This window comes from Eschrichtius robustus, chromosome 15, assembly GCF_028021215.1.
Source record: "Eschrichtius robustus isolate mEscRob2 chromosome 15, mEscRob2.pri, whole genome shotgun sequence".
In the NCBI taxonomy this organism is placed as follows: Eukaryota; Metazoa; Chordata; class Mammalia; order Artiodactyla; family Eschrichtiidae; genus Eschrichtius; species Eschrichtius robustus.
Window position 1 is genome coordinate 9,303,390 of NC_090838.1, and position 21,070 is coordinate 9,324,459.

Below are 21,070 nucleotides of genomic sequence, written 5' to 3' on the forward strand. Positions count from 1 at the left end.
GGTACTTCACCCCGTTGCTACTTAATCCAGTCCTGGGGCAGGGCCAGGGGTCTGGGCCCCTGGGAGTGAAGGCGGGGGCTGGGAAGGTAGAGGACTCGTGCTCTGAATCGTCACCCCCATATTAGCTGTGACCAGGCAAAGCATCACATTTTTATTAGGACCAAGGGTGTTGTGAGGATTAACTGAGATGAGGTAGGGCGTGTCAAGGGCTTAGTCCTGAGCCAGGCTGACATGGTGAGTGTTGGTAATAGCAGCTGAGGGCATAATAGGGCAGAGCTCTTACAACTGGGGAATGGCCCTGGAGCTGAGAATTTATCAAGTGCCATCAAGGAGAGGTAACAGGGACCCACCGAGACCTCTCCCCTGCCACAGCCAAAGCAGCTCCACTTTTACAGTTTTACACGTGTGTAATTCAAATGTAGACATATAAGGAGGAAGATAAAGGTTCGGCCGCTAGATATGCTTGAAAATTATTGATCAAGTCTAACTCCTGATTAAGAGTTGACAAAGCAGCTTTGATAAAGCAACCAAGGTCCAGAGAAGTCAAGGGCATTACCAGAGGCTACCCCAAGACGAAGTAATGGACCCTGAACTGGAGGACCAAGGTGTGCACGAGCTCTGTCGGTGGGTCGTGCCTTACAAACCTCAGGGGATTTGTTATTCACCCATCTCCTCTCACTTTGATCTTAGGTCCTCCCCAGCGGCATTTTTCCCTGACTCAGTCCATTCTCCTCTGTGACTAACCCAGTAAACAATATTTAATGGGTATCAGACGATCATCAGAAATAATTATGAATTATATATATATCAACATATCAAATGTCTAAGCCAAAGTTTTCTTATTCATTATCTATGCCTTTAGATGATCCCATTTATACAAGTCAGATAATTGTCCAGTAACAACAGATAAAGGCCAGGTAACTCAACTTTGGAGATGGAGCCCCGTGCTGAGCCCATGGGCAATCCCTGCTGTGTCTGTGTTATTTCTGTGCATTCGAGTCCCTGGGTGTGTGTATACTACAGGAAACCAAACTTTGAAATGAGAGATGAGGGGAAGGAGGAAATAGGAGCCCACACCTCCTATTCAGTCTATTGATAAGCCTTTCAAGGTAGGCAAGAAGTTTTACAAATGAGTAAAGTGAGCCTCTAAGATATTAATTGAAGGATGCCATCCAGCTAACGTCGAATCTTCTGTTTGAACCGTGGTTTCACGATCTCCAAAGCCACTCAATGCTGTCAGAGGAAATCCTGATGCCTTTCAGCTCAGAGACCTGAATATTAAAATTTGGGAGCTGTGACCAATGCCCCCCCTCCCCTGTCCCACCCATTTGAGAATGTTTTCTTGCAGCTCCCAGAGGTAAGGGACTAGAGAGGAGTTGAGAGTATCATTGAGGCTAAATGAAGTTTTCACCTTTTCCTGAACTTAATCACAATTCAACTGGATGTGGACAGAAGCCTTGGGAAGGAATATCTTTCCTTCCTCAAAGAGAAACTTTGGCGGGGGGGGGTGGGGGGAAGGGATAAAGTAAGAGGTTGGATTAACAGATACACATTACTATGCATAAAATAGATAAACAACAAGGACCTACTGCATAGCACATGAAAAGCTGCTCAACATCACTAATTATTAGAGAAATGAAAACCAAAACTACTATGCGGTATCACCTCACACCAGTTAGAATGGGCATCATAAGAAAATCTACAAACAACAAATGCTGGAGAGGGTGTGGAAAAAAAGGAACCCTCTTGCACTGTTGGTGGGAATGTAAATTGATACAGCCACTATGGAGGACAGTATGGAGGTTCCTTAAAAAACTAAAAATAGAACTACCATGTGACCCAGCAATCCCACTATTGGGCATATACCCTGAGAAAACCATAATTCAAAAAGGCACATGCACCCCAATGTTCATTTCAGCACTATTTACAATAGCCAGGTCATGGTAACAACCCAAATGCCCATCGACAGATGAATGGATAAAGAAGAGGTGGTCCATATATACAATGGAATATTACTCAGCCATAAAAAGGAATGAAATTGGGTCATTTGCAGAGACGTGGATGGACCTAGAGACTGTCATACAGAGTGAAGTAAGTCAGAAAGAGAAGAACAAATATCGTATATTAACGCATATATGTGGAATCTAGAAAAATGGTACAGATGAACTGGTTTGCAAGGCAGAAATAGAGACACAGATGTAGAGAACAAGCATATGGACACCAAGGGGGCAAAGTGGCAGGGGGTGGTGGTGGTGGTGGGATGAACTGGAAGATTGGGATTGACATATATGCACTGATGTGTATAAAGTTGATGACTAATAAGAACCTGCTGTATAAAAAAAATAAATTAAGTTAAAAAAAAAACCCAAAGTGGGTGTTATTATATGTTCTAAGTATGTCAAACTCAATTATACATTTGGTGGATGGGGAAATGATAGGTATGTCTGCAGACCCCGTGGACTCAATATGAATTGGTCACGGGCTCTAATTATCACCCCCCCATTTCTCCACTCTAATATGGAGCCCTCACGACACTTTGGATTTCTGGGTATCAGGGTCAATCCTACCCTGTGTCCAGAGATCTTTGAAATGTCTAGATATTGCTGTTTCCTCAGCAATAGCCACCCAAGTAAATGGCTCTAGTTCCCTTTAGGAAAGGACAGAGGAATCATTATATTCATTTCTTGGAGATAATATGGGTTCCATTCCAGACCACTGCAGTTAAGCAAATGTCACAAAAAAAACTGAGTCACACACATTTTTTGGTTTCCCAGCGCATATAAAAGTTATGTTTACACTATACTGTAGTCTATTGTGTGCAGTAGCATGATGTCAAAAAAACAATGTATACACCTTAATTAAAAAAGACTTTATTCCTAAAATATGCTAAGGATCATCTGAGCCTTCAGTGAGTTGTAGTAGTAATATCAAAGATCACTGATCACAAGTCACCGTAACACATATAATAATAATTTTTAAAAATTGAAATATTTTGAGAATTACCAGAATGTGACACAGAGATATGAAGTGAGCAAATGCTCTGATAGACTTGCTTGACCCAGGGCTGCCACAAAAATTCAGTTTATAAAAAAAACATAGTATCTGTGAAGCATAAGAAAGCAAAGAGCAAAGAAACAAGGTCTGCCTGTATAGTATACACTTGTTTCGCCGCCGCAGGGCCCTTTCTCCTGAGAAACCAGCTCCCTTAAATGCCAATAGGCTTGAGTCTGAAAACTTACTTCCAGTTTCCTTACTTTGTCTGCAACTGGACAAAGCATATAACACTTTATTAGAGTCATTTTATTGCCGTTAGTCTCGTGATCATCATTCTTATTTCCTTTTTAATGCACTGCAGACATCATGGTAATTGTGGCCTTTTGATTTTTGGCCATTAGCTGTCCACACATTACCTTTATTGCTTTGGGGTATCATCACTCCCATTGCTACCTGCAAGCCATCTCCATGACAGCCCCTCTTCCTTAGTTGTGACCTCTGAAAAGAGCCACCACTGAACTGAGTGATGTCTCTCACCAGCATGTTCCTGATGGCCTTGGTGGCCTTTGAGCAGTCATGAAACATAATCCTCTGGTGCGTCTCCTGGCCTCACATAATACATCTGTTCCAGCGTGTTGTCTTCCCTGTGGCTTTAATCCCTTTCTCTGCTGTTTCCCTACTACTTCAGGCATTTAGCTTGGCTCATTTTTGGCCATTGCTTTCTCCAGTTTTCTGGGAAGCCCCCTAACAGCATGTGTGTGTCATCCCCAGGATTCTTGCTGGAGTGGTGTCAGAGTTTTCTATTGCTACTGTAACAAATTATCATAAATTTAGAGGCTTAAAGTAATACAAATTTATTATCTCATAGTTCTGTGGGTAAGATGTCAAACACAGGTCTCACTAGATTAAAACCAAACCAGCAGTGTTCCTTTCTTCTCTGGAGTCTGGGGAGAATCCATTTCCTTGCCTTTTCCAGCTTTTAGAGCCCAACTGCACTCCTCAGGTAGTAGCTCCCCTTGGCCAGCATCACATGGTTTCTCTGCTTCCATGATCACAGCCCTTTCTCTGACCCTTTCTTGTCTCCCTCTTCTACTTCTAAGGACCTCCGTAATTACACTGAACCCATTTGGATAATCCACGATAATCACCATATTTCAAGGTCGCCTGATTAACCATTCTAATTCCATCTGCAGGCTTAATTCCCTTTTGCCATGTAAACTGACATATTCACAAATTCTAGGTATTAGGACTTGGACATCTTGGGCTTGGGGGTCACTATTCTGCCAACAACAGATAGTAAACCTTATACCCAAGGAGAGTGTTCCCAAGTCAATATGGTCTCCCGATGTACTTTTAGGTTCTAATCCCCTTGACCAAGAATCTTTAAAATCCAGGACTGCAAATACGCATTCCCACCAATACAAGCTGCCTGATTATTGGAGCTATTTTGGAATGTAGTACCATTTCTCCCTTATCAGATGCTATGTGGAGCCATGATGATATTTTGGGTTTCTGGATTTCTCTGTTAATCCTGCCATGTGACCAAAGGTCCTTGAAATGTCTAGGAAATCATTATAGTACATACTTATATGGGTTATGTAGCTGGGTCATGCAGCTACCTAACACAAATTATTGACTTGGTATCTGAAAGGGGACTCTTGTCGTGCAGTGACTGCCACACAGGAGGGGTGCTGGCTTTTAACAGGAGAGCTTGCTCTCAGACTGTGAGACATCAGGATTCTGGGGAGCCAAAATCTTTGGGGGAATCCACTAAGATATATCAGGGATCCAGATTTTCCCAACCAGGGCCTTGACCTTGGTATAACAGAGCTGTCTTGGCTGCATATTCAATTGCCTTTGAAGCTCTACACTAAGTATTACACCCTGAGTTTGAGCATTTTCTGTTCTCCCACTAAACCAAATAAGATCTTCTTTGTACGCTACCAAAGAGGCCCTCTGGTCTTCACACTCAGTTTTAAATGGTTTGTTAACTACCCTCAACTTTCCGTCGTCCCTTTGAACTGCAGTGCAATGCCACTGTCCTTCCTGGGCAAGGATGTTAATCAGTGTCCCAAAGCTGGCCTCATAGAGCAAAGCTCTTCATCTCCCACCTCTGCTTCCCAGGGCACCACGGGAGCAGTAGTGCGGGGGGTGAGAAGATGAGTATCCGCAATACTCAAGAGGTGGGTGGATCTCCTCTGGCACCCTTTCCAGGCACCCCCTGCCACCCCAGGAAATCCTCCCAGGCCACCTTTCTAGATTCCTCTAGAGCCCCAAGCCTCTGCCTCCAAAGCCAGGGTGGAAGGGGATCTGGAGCTTCAGAACCTGCCAGGCCCCATAGATCTCCACTTCCTTCCCAGAGGAGGAAACCTGGCCTAAAGAGGTAACCCATTGTTTCTCCGTCCTATGGGTGGGATGTTCCAGGGAGGATGTGTATTTCACTTGGAAGTCAGAATTTATTTCTTCTTAATGATCAGAGAACTGGGAATCCCACTGGCTCTGAAAATGTAATGCCTTAAAGGCATGTTTAAAATATAAGCTCCTTATTAATTGTAAAAACGAACCCTCATCTTAAGTCTTTTACATACCTTCCGGTGTACGGGTTCTATCTTTACATATTGCTACTTGGTTGGCAAAGAAACTTAAGAATCATCTAGTTTGGCTCCTCATTTCTATGGGTGAGGAAAGACACTGAAGGTCAGGGAGGGATAGAGACATCATAGCTGTTCGCACAACGTCATCCTTCAAGACACAGCTCTGGGGTCACCTCTTCCAGAAAGCTGTGCGTGCTTGAGTGGCCACCCTGCCCATGGGCCCTGCTCCACATCTGGACTGTGGTCTCCTTGAGGGCAGGGTTCTGTCTAATGTGTCTCTGTACTCCCAGTGGCCCACATGGGTCCAAGCACAGAGTCAACATTCATCAAATGTGTGTTGAATGAACGAAGATGGCCCAGAGACGTCCTCAGGGCCAAACCAGAGAGACGTGTCTCACACGGTGATTCAGAGCACAGGAGTCTGGTGTGAATCTCACAGCCAAGATGATTATACCAAGGCAGGGAGGATAGTAAGGGAGGAGACCAGGAAGAAACAACTGGTGAGCTCAAGAAATCATCCTTTCTACAAATTACCAACCATTTTCTTTATTGCATAGGAGGCTTTGTAGTTTTTTAATATACTGAATCCGGCTGGCAGCTGGGGTGGTGGGCAAAGTCCTACAGACACTATCTGATTGAATGTTTAAACTCTTTATGACATTTAAGGGACTGAAATCTAGAATACAGGTCTCCTGAGCAGGTACTGCTTCTTTATTACATATTATTACATGCTATTAAATATTATACCATATTATTAAACACTTCTTTATTACAGGTATTCTTGAACCTTCATATAGAATCTGGGAAGTGACTGGCCATCAACAAATATTTGTACAAAGAACGAATAAGAGGTTTAACAGACTGCTGGATCTTCACAGAGGCGATGCAGCTTGGTATCATTTTGCCAGGGATGGTATTCTGAAGAGTAATTTGGAAGCCATCTCAATGTGAGTTAAATTCTTTTATATTATTTTGACAATGTTCACCAGTTTCAGTAGGAAATCTATGAAGATGCTTAGAGAGGTGGCCTCGGGAAGCCTTTTAAAGGACGGTCCGTGCTTTTTTGGGGTAAGTTTGGCGATTTCTGCACCCCACCCATGGAGCTGGATTTTCTGATATTGTCCCCAAGTGTTTATCTTCAGCTTATTCTCATGAAGAGGAGGCTGATTTTGTCAAACGTTATTTTCTGTTGTTAGTACATATTTTTAGAAGGCACATCTCTCATTTTCTAAATATAAACTTACTATGTTATTAAATGGGCTTTTTTTTAAGCCACACGTATATCATCTAGTCCAAATGTGATTCTGACATTCCCCGGGGGAGACTTCACCGACCAGATCACCAGGGCAGACCACTGGACTCAATGACCCCTACCATTGACTCCCATAAAGATTTCAGTGGCCCTGGGCAATTAAAAGGCAGTGTGATGAATGGCAAAGGAGAAAATCATGGCTCAAATTCCAACGCTGCTGCTCTTCCAATATGAGAATTTGGCCAGATCATTTAGACCCCGAGCCCAAGCGTGATTTATAAAATCGGAATATTGACAGCTGTGTTGCTGATTCCGACAAGGCCCTGTGGACAGAGCTAGCCTGGTGGGAGTCGGGGTGGGGACTGCAGACACCAAGGGCAGGGGGAGGGCCAGGCTGACGCGCCGGGCGGCCTTGCCTTTAGTTTGAGCTGCTTTGTTACGAATTGTCCTGAGGGACCCTCTCAAAGGCATCAACATTCCCACGGGCTTACAAATGCCTTTCCCAGGAAGAAGGGCCTGGAAGTTGCATCTCTCATGTAAAAAAGACTTTGGCAGTTCAGATCCATGGAGGCTTCTGACTCAGTTTCCCTGTGGCCCACTTACCTCCCACCGTACAGATGCGCCAGCAGTTCACATGTATGTGATTCCGGTGCTGTGAGGAGTTCCGGGGTTTGCAAAGTTGTCAGTTGTACTGGTATTATTACAGCTAGGTCATTCCACAGAGATCTTATACATAGTTATAAACTTACTTATGCCACTTCACTTCTTTCTTGATGAAATAATTATATACACTTTAAGGATAGAAACCAAAGAACGAAAGGATAAAGGAGGAAAAAGTAAATAACTTTTTAACTTTTTTTAGTAAAAACCTAGGGTGTTCATCTTTAACACTGAATGTCAATTTAGTCTGTCCTTTTATCTTCTTTTCCCAATCCCTCTTACCCTTTCTCTCTCTCCCTCCCTTCCTTCCTTGGTGTATTTATTCAATCAGATGTTAAATGGGCAAATATTCCTGATAACTTATTCTGCATCCTGTTTGTACAGGAAACACAGACTTGAAGGACAGATAATTCCCACCCAGAAGGGGCTCAGGGCATAATGGAGTAGCTGACAAGACTGGGCCATTGCAATGCCCCGTGAGCACCGCTGGGATAGAGGTAAAGTTGAGGAGTTGTAAGGCCACTTAATCCAGCCTCAGGAGGAGGTAAAGAAGGATTCACTGCGGAAGAATATGGTCAGTCTGAGTCCTGAAGGATGAGTAGGAATATGTGAGGCAAAAAAGGTAGAGTCATCAGAAGGCCCATCAGGATATACTATAATATATGCATATATTGGGGCTTCCCTGGTGGCGCAGTGGTTAAGAATCCGCCTGCTAATGCAGGGGGCACAGGTTCGAGCCCTGGTCCGGGAAGATCCCACATGCCATGAGCATCTAAGCCCGTGAGCCACAACTACTGAGCCCACATGCCACAACTACTGAAGCCTGCGGGCCTAGAGCCCGTGCTCCGCAACAAGAGAAGCCACTGCAATGAGAAGCCCGTGCACTGGGACGAAGAGCAACCCCCGCTCGCCGCAACTAGAGAAAGCCTGTGCAGCAACGAAGACCAAATGCAGCCAAAAAAAAAAAAAAATATATATATATATATATATATATATATATATGCATATATATATACTGTATATAGACATATATAGAAATATACTCTGATATATTTCTGACTGCTACTGTCCAAAGCTAAGCACAACTGGTTATGAAATGCACCATGTCTGAGTAAATAAAATGTATTAATTAGCAAAAACACACTTTTCCTGCCATCAAACTCTGAAAAACATTTTTTCGCACATGTTAGAAAGAGCATACAGTGATGTAAGCAATGTTTTCTGGATCAATTTTGTCACAGACATAGATACAGATTTTGCCTAGTTACGTTTCCATTCCCTAAAAGTCCCAAGGAGCGTGTGCTGGACATTGAAATGGTGGCACAGCCTATTGATATAATAAAAGGGGGGAGTTCCATGGGGACTGAGGCCGTCTAGGAAGACTCGGGAAAGAAGCCTCTAGATGCTAGCTTTGATTGATTTCCTAGGATTAACATTTCTGCCAGATGGGGTTATGAATGACTCTTGCCACTGGCTTTGCTGAAAGCTGGGCCTCCGCCTCTAGTTTTGCGATGCTCATGTTGTCGAAGAACCCAGGAGGACGGCCCAGATGAGGCTGAATCAATGCAGGAGTGTTTACAGCAATCCCATCCCAGGCCATCTGCTTAGAGAGTTAAACAGAACTTCATGCACGTGGGCCTTTTTCCTTCTGGATCCCAGGTCTCACCCAATAAATGACCTGCTTTCACCAATACTCACAGTTTACACTGTCACTACTGTACCAGTTGGAGAAAACAGTTTCATCCTGTTTTTCAAAAAGCTTATTTTCTCACATTTACTAAAGGAAAACATAGCTTTGTTTTACTAAAGGAAAACCCCTACTAGACATAGTAGGGGTTGAAACACAGAAAAGGAGTAAGAAACTCTGGGTCCAAATTCTGGTTCCACCTCTTTGAAGCAGAGTGATACTAGACAAGTTTCTTAACTCTTCTGTGTTTCAGTTTCTTCATCTGTAATTTGGGGATGATATTACCTGCTTCATACGTCTACCATGATAGTCACAGGGATAGTACACGTGAAAGATGCAATAATACCTTCTTATTATCAGACGGCCAGTTTCAGTCTATCTTAATTTGCTTCCTGTGAACCCTAGGAACCTCGGGATCAACCTTTGCTTAGAGAGAGAAAGGAAGTGTGATAACCAACTGACCGTGAATGAGTCCACCCATGGGCTCCCTGGGACACCTCTGGAAGGGAGCCCACGTGTTCCTCTCTGCAGCTCAGTGCAGAGGGTGGGCTGGTCTGGGTGGGGCAGGGTCAGGGCTGGAGGTGACCTCAGGTGTCCTGAGGCATGGCAGCTAAATCACTCGGGAGACATCCTATGGAAACAGGGGTGGGAATGCCAGGAGGTGTTGCAATATTATTTTAGAGGATTCATCTGCTTAGTATTATAGTTCCCCTCATTTAACCCTCAGAGGTTTTGGACTCTGTCTGGTGTGAAAATTTTTTTCTGTTTAGAAAGAGTTCCGCACATTGCTCATTACTTTAGCAGACTGCACATTGTGAGAGCTTGTTTATTCTGCTAAGTGAGTCATCAATATCCTCCCCTACACTCAGCCGTGGGATGGGAGACTTGGAACAGAGTTGAGGCTCAGCTAGCTCAGCCCTCTCATTTGACTGATGGGAAAATGAAGGCCCCAAAGGGAGAAGGGTTTGCATGAAATCACATCGTAATGGACCTAAAATACAGGGCTCCTGATTCCACGTCTGGCATGTATTCTACTAAATGCAACAGACTTTTTTTAAAGAGTCTTGGAGGGAATCGGTGGAAGAAGAATCATGTTAAATACTCTACATATTGTGTTCCAATTAAACCTCTCAGCAGCTCTGGAAGAAATTCATATTTAGGAAGGGGATTATATAAATCTCCCATGTGAAAGGTACCCTCCCTGCATTAAGAAGTAGAGAAACATCCTCATGGCCAGAGGTAGGGAATTCAGGGTCAAGAAAGCTCTATAAACAAACTGCTTAGATTCTCAATTCTCATAAATGCATTGTCTCTTTGTCTAAAAGGTATGAAAGTTGCCTGCTTTGGTCGCTTCTTAGGTCTCATATCTATGAGACCTCCATAAATATGAAACTAAAACTTGTTTTTTTCTTCTGTTAAAAAAAAAGAAGAGGATTATAGCAGTTAGTTAAGGAGGCACAAATAGAAAATAATTACATCATTCATTCTATGTAAAAAATATTCTACATGGAAAATATTTGTGTACTTACTCCCCATTTATTGCGCTAAACGCGGAGATGTGGAAGAGAGTAATACAGATCCCATCCCCGTCGTCACTGACTTTATAATCTAGTGAGCTCTGGAGTCTGTACTACACAGGTAGTTTTAAAATTGGTTACTTGGAGCACTCAAGTGCCACAGAGATGGCTCAAGGTTTAATTGAGGCTGCACAGAGGATCACGCTGGGGGCCACACCTCTCCTCCTCCCCATCCCCGCATCAACTATAGAGATGCCATCTGTCTCTTTCTACACTGGGACTTCGTGTAAGATTTCACTTGAAGACAGGATTCCTTTGATTCATCCACTAAGCTGATTCATGCTGCCTCCTTCTCTTATTCAGAAAATCTTCAGCTGCCAGTGCAAAAACTCAACTCAGAGTATCTCGAGAACAGAAACAATGGAATGTATTGGAAATCTTTGGATACATCAAATTTGAGGTTCAGCCAGGTCGGGAAGCTCAAACATTGGAAGGGCTAGCCCCCTCTTGTTTGGCTTCAGATCAGTTCAGATCTAAGAACTTGAATAAGAACATCAGATTTTGCTCTCTCTTCCTTTCTTTCCTTATCTTTCCACTTAGCTTATCTCTGCTTGGCTTTATTAGTCATAAGTTACCCCCAATAGCAGATGATATGGCTGTTGGAAGCCCCCGATCTGTAACCTTCCAGCAGAAAGAAACATTTCCTCTCTTTATATCCACATAGTCATCTCAAGGAAGAATATTATTGGTTCTGTTTGGGTTCAACAAATCAGTGGAACCAATGGCATAAGGACACACTTGCTGCTCAACAGATGCTCAGGTGCCAACCCCGGAGGAGAGGGTTGGGAACTATGATTGACAGTTCCACCAGCATCAAAGAGAATGACAGATTAATTTATAGAAAGAACGGATGAGAATGTGCAGGTGGGAAGACCAAGGCTAAGGTAGCATAGTCTATTATATCCTTCCTTTCTTAAGTTGATACAGATATATTCTTTGATAACCTATTACTTTATTCTACTTATTGTATTTTCTTTAATATTGACTAATTGCAAAGATGATTCTAGGCAACAGAAATTAAAGTATGCACAAGAAAGATCAAACTCAAACTCTTGAGCTCCAGGTAAAAGGTAAAAGGGGGTGATCGTAACACTATTTCTAGATGCCCTAGCTAGGAGAAGACGTACACATTAAGAAGAAATCTTAGCTTTGAGTTTCTAGTTTCCTTCCAAAAAAAAGGAAGAGTGGGTGCATAATTCTCATCATCTAATATTAGAATCTCGTTGCCAGGGGCTAACAAACTTTTTCCTACCACTGAGATCTGAGTTTAGTTTTTCACAGAACTTTTGTCTGTAAGACATTCATGTAGGTTTTTTTTAATTTAAAAAATTTTTTCAAGCCAGCAAATAATCCTTCTACCCAATCTCTACAATCCTGGATGGTTCTTTTTTAAGCCTATGTATGAAAAATACATACAACCAGCATCTTTTGAAGATGTCATTCAAATGAGAGCACCATGCTACTAAGAGAGCCGGAGAGTGTTGAGGAAGAATGGCCCTGCTCAGGACCAAATGATCCATTTAGAGCTATAGAAAGGACCAGCTATAATCATCTCTTCAGAGGGAATTATTTCCTTTCTGTCTCAATAAGAAGATGGGAATCATGAGAATCATTGTAAATTAGTACAGTTTCATTGAGAAAGGCACTGCAAAGGAGTCACACTTCTGGAAAATTTTGACATCGACAGTGGTAATGCTGGGTGCATTAATATTGCATTATTGTTATATGGACAAGTGATGAAAATAAGGAGCAATCTCTCTATTTTCCAGGTAGGAGAATGCATGCAAAGTCTACAAAAAGGCAAAAAGAGCTTGGTGCACATAAAGATTAATGACCCTGAGAGCCAGGAAATCTAGATTCTGTTTCTGGCTCTGTCCTTATTTGCTGTGTGGCTCTGTGAAAATCCCTTCTTATTTAGACTTCATTTTCAAAATCTGCAAAATAACAAGAATAGGTTTATGTGATTACTAAGATTTCTTCTGGCTCTAAATGTCCATATCTAGATCATATTTTTAATAATACAGATTCTAGAAAACTATGCCTGTTTGATTATTAAGTGCCAATATTGTTTTCCACATGTAGCTTTTGGAAATTGGTCCTGTTAATTGGCAGAAAACTCTCATATTGCCAAAACACTCTTGTGTTTCTGAACAAAACTTATATTTTGCTGAGAAAGATTTTGAATATTTCTTGCTCTTAATAGTTTTCTGATAGAGATGCAGATGTAGAGAACAAACGTATGGACACCAAGGGGGGAAAGCGGGGGAGGGGTGGGATGAACTGGGAGATTGGGATTGACATATATACACTAGTATGTATAAAATAGATAACGAATAAGAACCTGTTGTATAGCACAGGGAACTCCACTTTGCTGTACAGTAGAAACTAACACAACGTAAAAAAACTATACCCCAATTAAAAAAAAAATAATAACAGTGATTAAAAAAAAAGTGAAGGAGAAATAAAGACTTTCTCAGACAAAAAAAAACAAACAAAAAATAGTTTTCTGTTTATGAGCAACCCTCCTCCACAATATACAGAAAACAATGAAAAATTCAAAGTTTCCTTGAAGCTCTTTATCTCTGTTGCTTCTCTTTATGACATACACTAGCCTCTGTCCGTTACCAGAGACTTGTTCCACTGACCCTGCCTTGTAAGAGGGCATCCCAAAGTCAAGGTTAGCTTTTCCTGCCTCCAGAGAAAGGGCTGGAGATTCCTATTATAAGAGAGAGAATTAACATTGGAAAATTGGTTCTTCTTACCTACGTGAGGGTGTGTAGGAATGAAAATAGAAATGAAGATTCCATCTAAGAAGACTGAGACTGAGATTCTTCCAGTTCTGCCAATAAACTAAATATATAAGAATTGCTAATACTGATATACCATTTTGCGGTTTACAATACACTTTCATACGTATTATTTCATATGATCCTCACAAATACTCCTGCAAATAATCGATATTCCTTGTGTTTCCTAGATGAGGCAATGGAGACACCTATGGTTTAACTGAAGTGACAAGACAGCTAGTGGAGAAGGAGGGGACCAGGGCCCGCGTTCAGCTCTCATCAACCCAGTGCAAGAGCCTGGGCTACTGCTTTACAGCCCTGGGACTCAGTCTCCTGGCTGGTAAACCAGGAGTCATAACCCCAGTCTACCTAATTCACAGGTCTGCGTGTGTTCTGAGAAAACACAAATGCCATTCATTTCTTACTGACTGAACTCCAAGTCTATTTCCATAGCTCAGAAACATGGTCAAATATCAAAGACCTGAATTTAGCAACTTCTAAAGTCAAAACAAACCAAATACCACACAAACTCTGCCTTCTCCTCGTAACAAGGGAGTAGTATTAAGCCCAGGGCTGACCTGGGATTCTCTCCAGTGGGACCCGAGAGGGGAGAAACAAACCTTACATTTGTAATTTTGGTGTGGTTTGAGACTCCATTTGCAAAAAGAAGTTACTTATGAAGGAGGAGGAACAGTTTTGTGGATGCAAAAACTGGAGACAAAACAGGAAAAAAAAAATCATAGATTTGAAAATCTTACAAAAATAACAAATGAATAATTTACAGCTTTTCCTTCATTTATTGAAAAACATTGGAACATGTTCTTACTCAATGCAGCTCTTGGGTTCTCTGCCTGCAGCTATTAATCAGTCAACTTCATTTCTTTTTTTAAAAAGACATTTATTTGGTGACTTGTTCCTGGCTTTTCATAAGATACCATCTGAGCACCATCAGTATGCTCTTTCCACCCAAGCCTTCAGCCTTCAGAGACAGTGTCTATTTGCCTCTGCTGTCTCCCAGACACCCTGCCACCCATCACACACACAGTCTCTCAGACCCACCCTCCCGATGCTGTCTCTAGCCCCCCACGAGAACCTTGTGAGAATCCCTAGCCTCAGATCATCATTCATTCACCTTTAATATGACCCTTTGAAAATTCACGTGTCTTATTCCTCTGACCCAGAGTGCCCTACACCTTACATTTGTTGATCCCTGTAGTTTCCCTAGGGTTGCCAGATTTAGCAAATAAAAGTACGGGATACCCAGTTAAATTTGAATTTCAGATAAATAAAAAAATTTCAGTATAAACATGTCCTGTATACACGGGTGATGTTACACTTGTAGGAGAAGCGGAGCCGGAATCACTATTTCCATTTCTATGCAGAAGAAAACTGAGACCCACAAAGGTAAGAGAAATTGTCAGAGATTACACAGCCAGGAAGTGGTATCGCTGGAATTTGAATCAGGCTGGCTGACCTCAAAGCCCAGGCTTTCTCCATGGCAGCGGGCTGCCTCTGTTAAATATAACAGTGTATCTATGGTACTTGACAGTTTTCAAAACACTTGCAGATGCATGATCTTAATTAATCTTCCCAGGAACCCTTCTGAGATAGGTGCTACACTTCATTTGTTCTAAGACACTTTTTTTCCTTTTTAACACTTTAACATCTCTGATTGCAGAATGTATTCCATTGTCAATAGTGTGTCAGTCTAATTGGCAGTATTTTTTTTTTTTTTCTTTCTTAGAAGGGCTTACCTAATGGCATCTTGGATTCAGTTAAATGCAACATTATGTATTTCCTCAGGGAAGTCTGGTCTCTAGGCTAAGGTGGCAGACACCGTAACTAAGCCTGTCTTCCTGACCTACCACCCTTGTGTTGAAAAGAAATGACACAGGCTTTCTCCCCAAGACACACAATGGAGCCAGGATGGGTTCAGTGAACTCCGCAGGTATCGCACTTCTAGCAGGAGGGTGGAGGCGTGTGCTCCCTCTTTGCTAAGTTTCCCCGTAAACTTAGATCTGAAAGACTAGGCAGGTGAGGTGAAGCATCTGGCAAGGAATGGCTTCCCCCTCTCTTGTCTAAATCTTCCAGGGGAGCTACACAGAGAAAAAAACACAGCTCCCTGCAATGTCACACAAGTGAAAAATTCAAAGAAACGGGAGACAGAAGCCGGCCTTGGTAGAGTCATCTCACGGCGGGCTCTGCCAGCTGGAGAGCACTGCCGACAACGCACGAGCTGCTTGCTCCAAGCCTGGGTCCCGGCCCAAGTGCTTAATGACTCAGGCAGGATCTCTACCACCGCTTCCCCTTGGAGCCTCAGTCTACAGTCTAGACTGAGCTGGAGGCGCTCATTCTTGACATTGGGCCCACATTTCCCAGCACGTATTCACAGAATCTCATTCCAAGTGTTGTATTCTTGGGCTCTGAACAGCTAATATCAGGAGGGAACCTTCATTAGAAAAGAGAAACACATCGTACAGGAAAAAGGAGGAGGAGGAGGAGAGAAATGATACATTGATTGCAAGCAGACGGGTCTGAGATTGAATTGATTTACACTTTCAGAGTTTAAGGGACGATGAGCATCTGCCTGAAAGATGATCATTTCCGAAGAGAAGGCATTTGAAGGCATTTGAATGGTCCTTTTTTTAAAGTAAAAGAGCTTATAACTGTAAGTTTGTATGGATCTAATGTACAGTGCGGGCATTATAGTTAACAATGCTGTATTGCATACTTCAAAGTTGCAAAGACTTAAAATTTTTCACTACACACACATAGATGGTAACTGTGTGAGTGATGGAAGTGTCAACTAAACTTATTGTGGTAATCACTTTGCAATATATACGTATATCAAATCATCTCGTTGGACACCTTAAACTTATACCGTGTTACATGTCAATTATGTCTCAATAAAGCTGGGGGGTATCAATATAAAAAAGGAGCTAATTCTGTATCAGAAGCCTATCTGCAGATTGCCCTCCACGTTGAGAACAGTCAAATGCATTTCCCTTCCCTAGGCTCTCAGTAATAAATCACATCGCTTAAGCTTCCATCAAGCCTGTCGGGTCAATGTCAACGTTCTCATTTTAGAGACAAAGAAACAGAGGCTCAAAGGCCTCAGCGACCTTGCTGAAGTTCACAGACTATTCAGAGCAGAGTTGGGAGCTGAGTCCGGATCTTGTGACTCCAAAGGCTGTGTTCCTTTTGCTCCCTGCACCTGTAGCTACTGGTACCTCAGTGAATAAGAGCAGAGATCAAGTTTGCTTGGGTGAACTTGGGAGAAAGTTGGGGAGGGTTAGGTAGAGTGGAAAGAGGGTGATAGGTTCTAAAAGGAGATTAAGAATTTGCCTTGCGTCCTGGAGATACTAACCGGATAGAGTCATTAGAACATATGAAGAGGAAAGAGAAGGGCTTAGCATCAGGAAAACCATCTCAGTAACAGAGCCTTAATGTCAGAAGATAGAGATTTAGTCTGGGGAGGAGGTCCTAGAATAAAAGGCCTTTGATGGTGAATTAGAGGGTTATGAAGATCATTACCTCCTTACTCCAAGAATCTTGATACAAGAAAAATAAAATTTTTAATGGCATCATACTTTTCCAATGCAGCCAAAGTTGCTCTAAATGGTGTAATGAAAACAAAGAATGATCTTTGGAACCAAACACAATTGGGTTGAACCCAGGCTACACCACTTATTGATTTTTGACCTAAGGCAGGGCATTCAGCCTTCCTGAGTATCAGTTTCCCCATCTGTAGAATAAAGGTGAGATTACTTCTCTCAGAAGGCTGCCAGGAGGTCCCTCATTTAAATCTGATTAGCTCACGCCCTTCGTGGGTTCCCTGAATCTGGCACTTGTTCTGTTACAGCTCCACACACCATATTCTAATTTCTTTTTTTGCTGCTGTCTCCCCTTATACTCTCTTGGAGAGAGAAATCCCTGGAGATTTCACCTAATCGTATCTCTGGCATCAGTGTCTGGCAAAGGAGCCACTCTCAGAGTCTCCTCAAAGAAAAATCGTGGGAGAGTAGGAAGCAGGAAAGATGAGAAAGAAGGGATTTAGTCTAACAAGCTCCAAAAATTTAGAATGTGTTCCCCATTTACTCTGAGACCTTCAGCCTGCTCTCTTCTCCCCACCTCCCAAGCCCTTGTACCAACCCCTGCCTCTTACACATAAGCAGGTGAAGTCTAAAAGGAACAGTTGTAGGGTAAAAAAGAAAGTATCTTTTCACTGGGGGGTTAGTAAGTTTACAATAATTAGATGTTGGTTTACAGTTGACAGTGCTCTTTCATCTGCATTATCACCTCTTTGGAGGCTGGCTCTAACCCTCTATGGTAAGATGGGCTCACAGTATTAGAGATAGTCCCTGACTAACGATGGTTCGACTTATTATTTTTCAGTTTTACGTGGTGCAAAAGTGATACGCATTCAGTAGAAGCTGTTTTTGAATTTTGAATTTTGACCTTTCCCAGGCTAGCACCATGTGCTCCGACACGCTCTCATGACGCTGGGCAGCAGCAGGGAGCCTCGGCTCCCGGTCACCGCGCCATCACGAGGGTCAGCAACCGATACACTTCCAACCATCTGGACCCAGACAACCATTCCGTTTTTCACGTTTAGTACAGTAGTCAATAAGGTACAGGAGATATTCAACACTGTATTATAAAATAGACTTTGTATTAGAGGACTTTGCCCCACTGCTGGCAAATGTAAGTGCTTGAGCACATCTAAGGCAGGCTAGGCTAAGCTATGATGTTCTTTGCTAGGTCAGGTGTATGAAATGCGTTTTTTTTTAATTATTAGCACCTTTAATTATTATTTATTTATTTGTTTATTTTGGCTGTGTTGGGTCTTCGTTTCTGTGCGAGGGCTTTCTCCAGTTGTGGCAAGTGGGGGCCACTCTTCATCGCGGTGCGCGGGCCTCTCACTATCGCGGCCTCTCTTGTTGCGGAGCACAGGCTCCAGACGTGCAGGCTCAGTAGTTGTGGCTCACGGGCCTAGTTGGTCCGTGGCATGTGGGATCTTCCCAGACCAGGGCTCGAACCCGTGTCCCCTGCATTAGCAGGCAGATTCTCAACCACTGCGCCACCAGGGAAACCCTGAAATGCGTTTTTGACTTACAATAGTTTGAATTTATGATAGAGTTATCAGGACAGGAAGTAACCCCATCATAAGCTGAGGGAGATCTCTGTTTCACTGTACCAGTGAGGAAACTGAGTCTCAGAGAGGTAAAAAGGAATTGAGGTCACACAGTTGCTAGTGACAAAATCAGAACAAGGAGCCAAGATGACTCCCTCTTTCTACGCCTCTCCGTGCTTTGTCTCTCAAAGATAATGCAAAGCTAATAAGGCTAAAAATGATGGCAGGAGAGAAGTTTCCCTGACATCTCGGACGTGTGTAGGCTCTCCCAGAGCCTCGCGTGGGGGTGCAGCACGGCCTACATTTCCTGCTCACTCATCAGACAGGCCATCCAGCCCTCAGAGCAGAGTGGATCCTGCAGAACTGAAGCAGGAGCTGAATCACCGTGAGCCTGACTGTTGGATGGGAAGTGATGGCGTGGGTGGTCGCATCCCAGACAGAAGACGCTCTGCCAGATGGAGACGCGCCTGGAAGCTTGGATGGGGCTCCAGTTGTTGCCAGATCTCTGGTGCTGCTCTCTTTTGACTGAATAGATGGCAGAGGAGGCAGCAGCCAGGGAGCTCCCCACCACTCATGGGGTCCCTGGACCCCCAGATCGGGACATGTCCAAGGGTGATCAGGGGCCACACCAGCCAGAGGGAGAGGCGAGGGCACCAAGAAGTGCAGGCACAACCTAGTTCTTGGTAAGGAAATTTGGGCAGTAACAACGGTGTGGCCAGGATGCTATTTATACAACACCCATCTGGTGAGCATTCTGGGTGCTTCCCTCCAGACACACAACTTGGATACAGCAAGTTCTGATGCTGAAGCTAAGGGCTCACCCTGCCATTACTGAGCTGCATGCAAGAGTATTCTATGGAGAGGAGTCCGACGTAAGTGAAGGGATATTTGAAATGCCCCTCCCTTTCTCCTCCATAGTGATCAGAATAGTAATCAGGGCAGCTACAATTACTCCATACTCTGTGCTAATCATTTCTAATCTTTATCACAATTCTGCCAAGTGGGTGTCATCATGTTCATTACATATGTGAGGAGATTCGCCAAGGTTAAGTAACTTACCCAAGGTCACCCAGCTGTGAGTAGTGGACCTGGGGCACTAAAGCCGGTTGACTAGAGTCACTCAGCTGACGGGTGACAGAGTCGGGTGGGAATCGGGTCTCTCTGACCTCAAGGCTCTGGGTTTCACACCCTACGCCCCCCACTTGCCATCTCCTTCCTGCTCCCCGCCCCCCAAATCCCCAGAGGAAAAGAGCCCCTGAAAGTCATCTCCAGAGGGAGACAAGAAGACAGTTGCTCTCCTTGGCCCAGCGCTGAGGTTTTATACAGCTTCAATGCTCTGGAATTTGTAGGCAAATGTTACTTTTTTGTCTCTGGCAAATCCAACTGCACATTTTGTATTCACAAAGCCCGACTGAGACACTGAGGATGGGGAACTGCCCTTCCTACTACCCCCAACTTCCCCGGCTCTTTCTCTGCCCGTCCTGTTCTTTCTCAGGAGCACATCTAGGCAAGGCCAGCCAGCAGCACAGAAGTCGGAGCAGGACCCGGAGTGCGCCTGTCTTCACCATGCTCCTTCCAGCCTGTGGGGAGCCCTGGGGAGCCCGTCAGGATTTGAAGAAACGCTAGGAAGTTATTTGTTTAGGTTCGCCCCCCACCCCGTCTGGGGTGGGAAGAAAAGAGGGCCAGAGAAAGGATCTCAGAACCCCTCTGAGTGCATTTATAGACATAAATGAAAAGAGAAAATTATAGATCTATAAATCTAACCAAATTTGGAAAAAATGCCAGGAAAAGAAGCACTAAGTGCTTATAAATTACTTTAATCCGATGAGAAAGAAGGAAAGGAGGGAACAAGGCAGGGGGGGAGGGGGAAAATGAATAAAGGAAACCAGTATTTACTGAATACACTTATGTGTCTCCCACGATGGTGGGTGCTCTGAGACCAGAATGAGGGGCGGGTTTTGTTTTTAGTTCAGATTCATCATTAAATGATGTGTGACTTTTGGCAAGTATTTTCCCTCTCTGGGCTTTGGTTTTCCATTTCATAAAGGGTTGCGGGTAGAGGATCTCTAACTCCCATCCAGGCCTATACGTCTAGAGATGTAGTCTTTATAGACCAATGCCTCCTCCTATATCACTGAGAGTTCTCAAAAGCAGTGTCCAAGGTCTCATCATGTCATGCAAGGGCAGCTGGAGTCCTGGAGTGTTTGCTCTGGAATTCAATGCTGGTGCTGACAGGGAATGCCTCTTGTCTTTTTGTTCTAGCGTGGTATTCCTTCTTCTTCTCCAGGACAAGGATCTGGCCACTAGACCAGGAAGGCTACCGTATGTCACTGGTAGATCTGAGCCATCAGCTAGGATAAGGGGAGACTAAGTCAGTGAGTGGAGG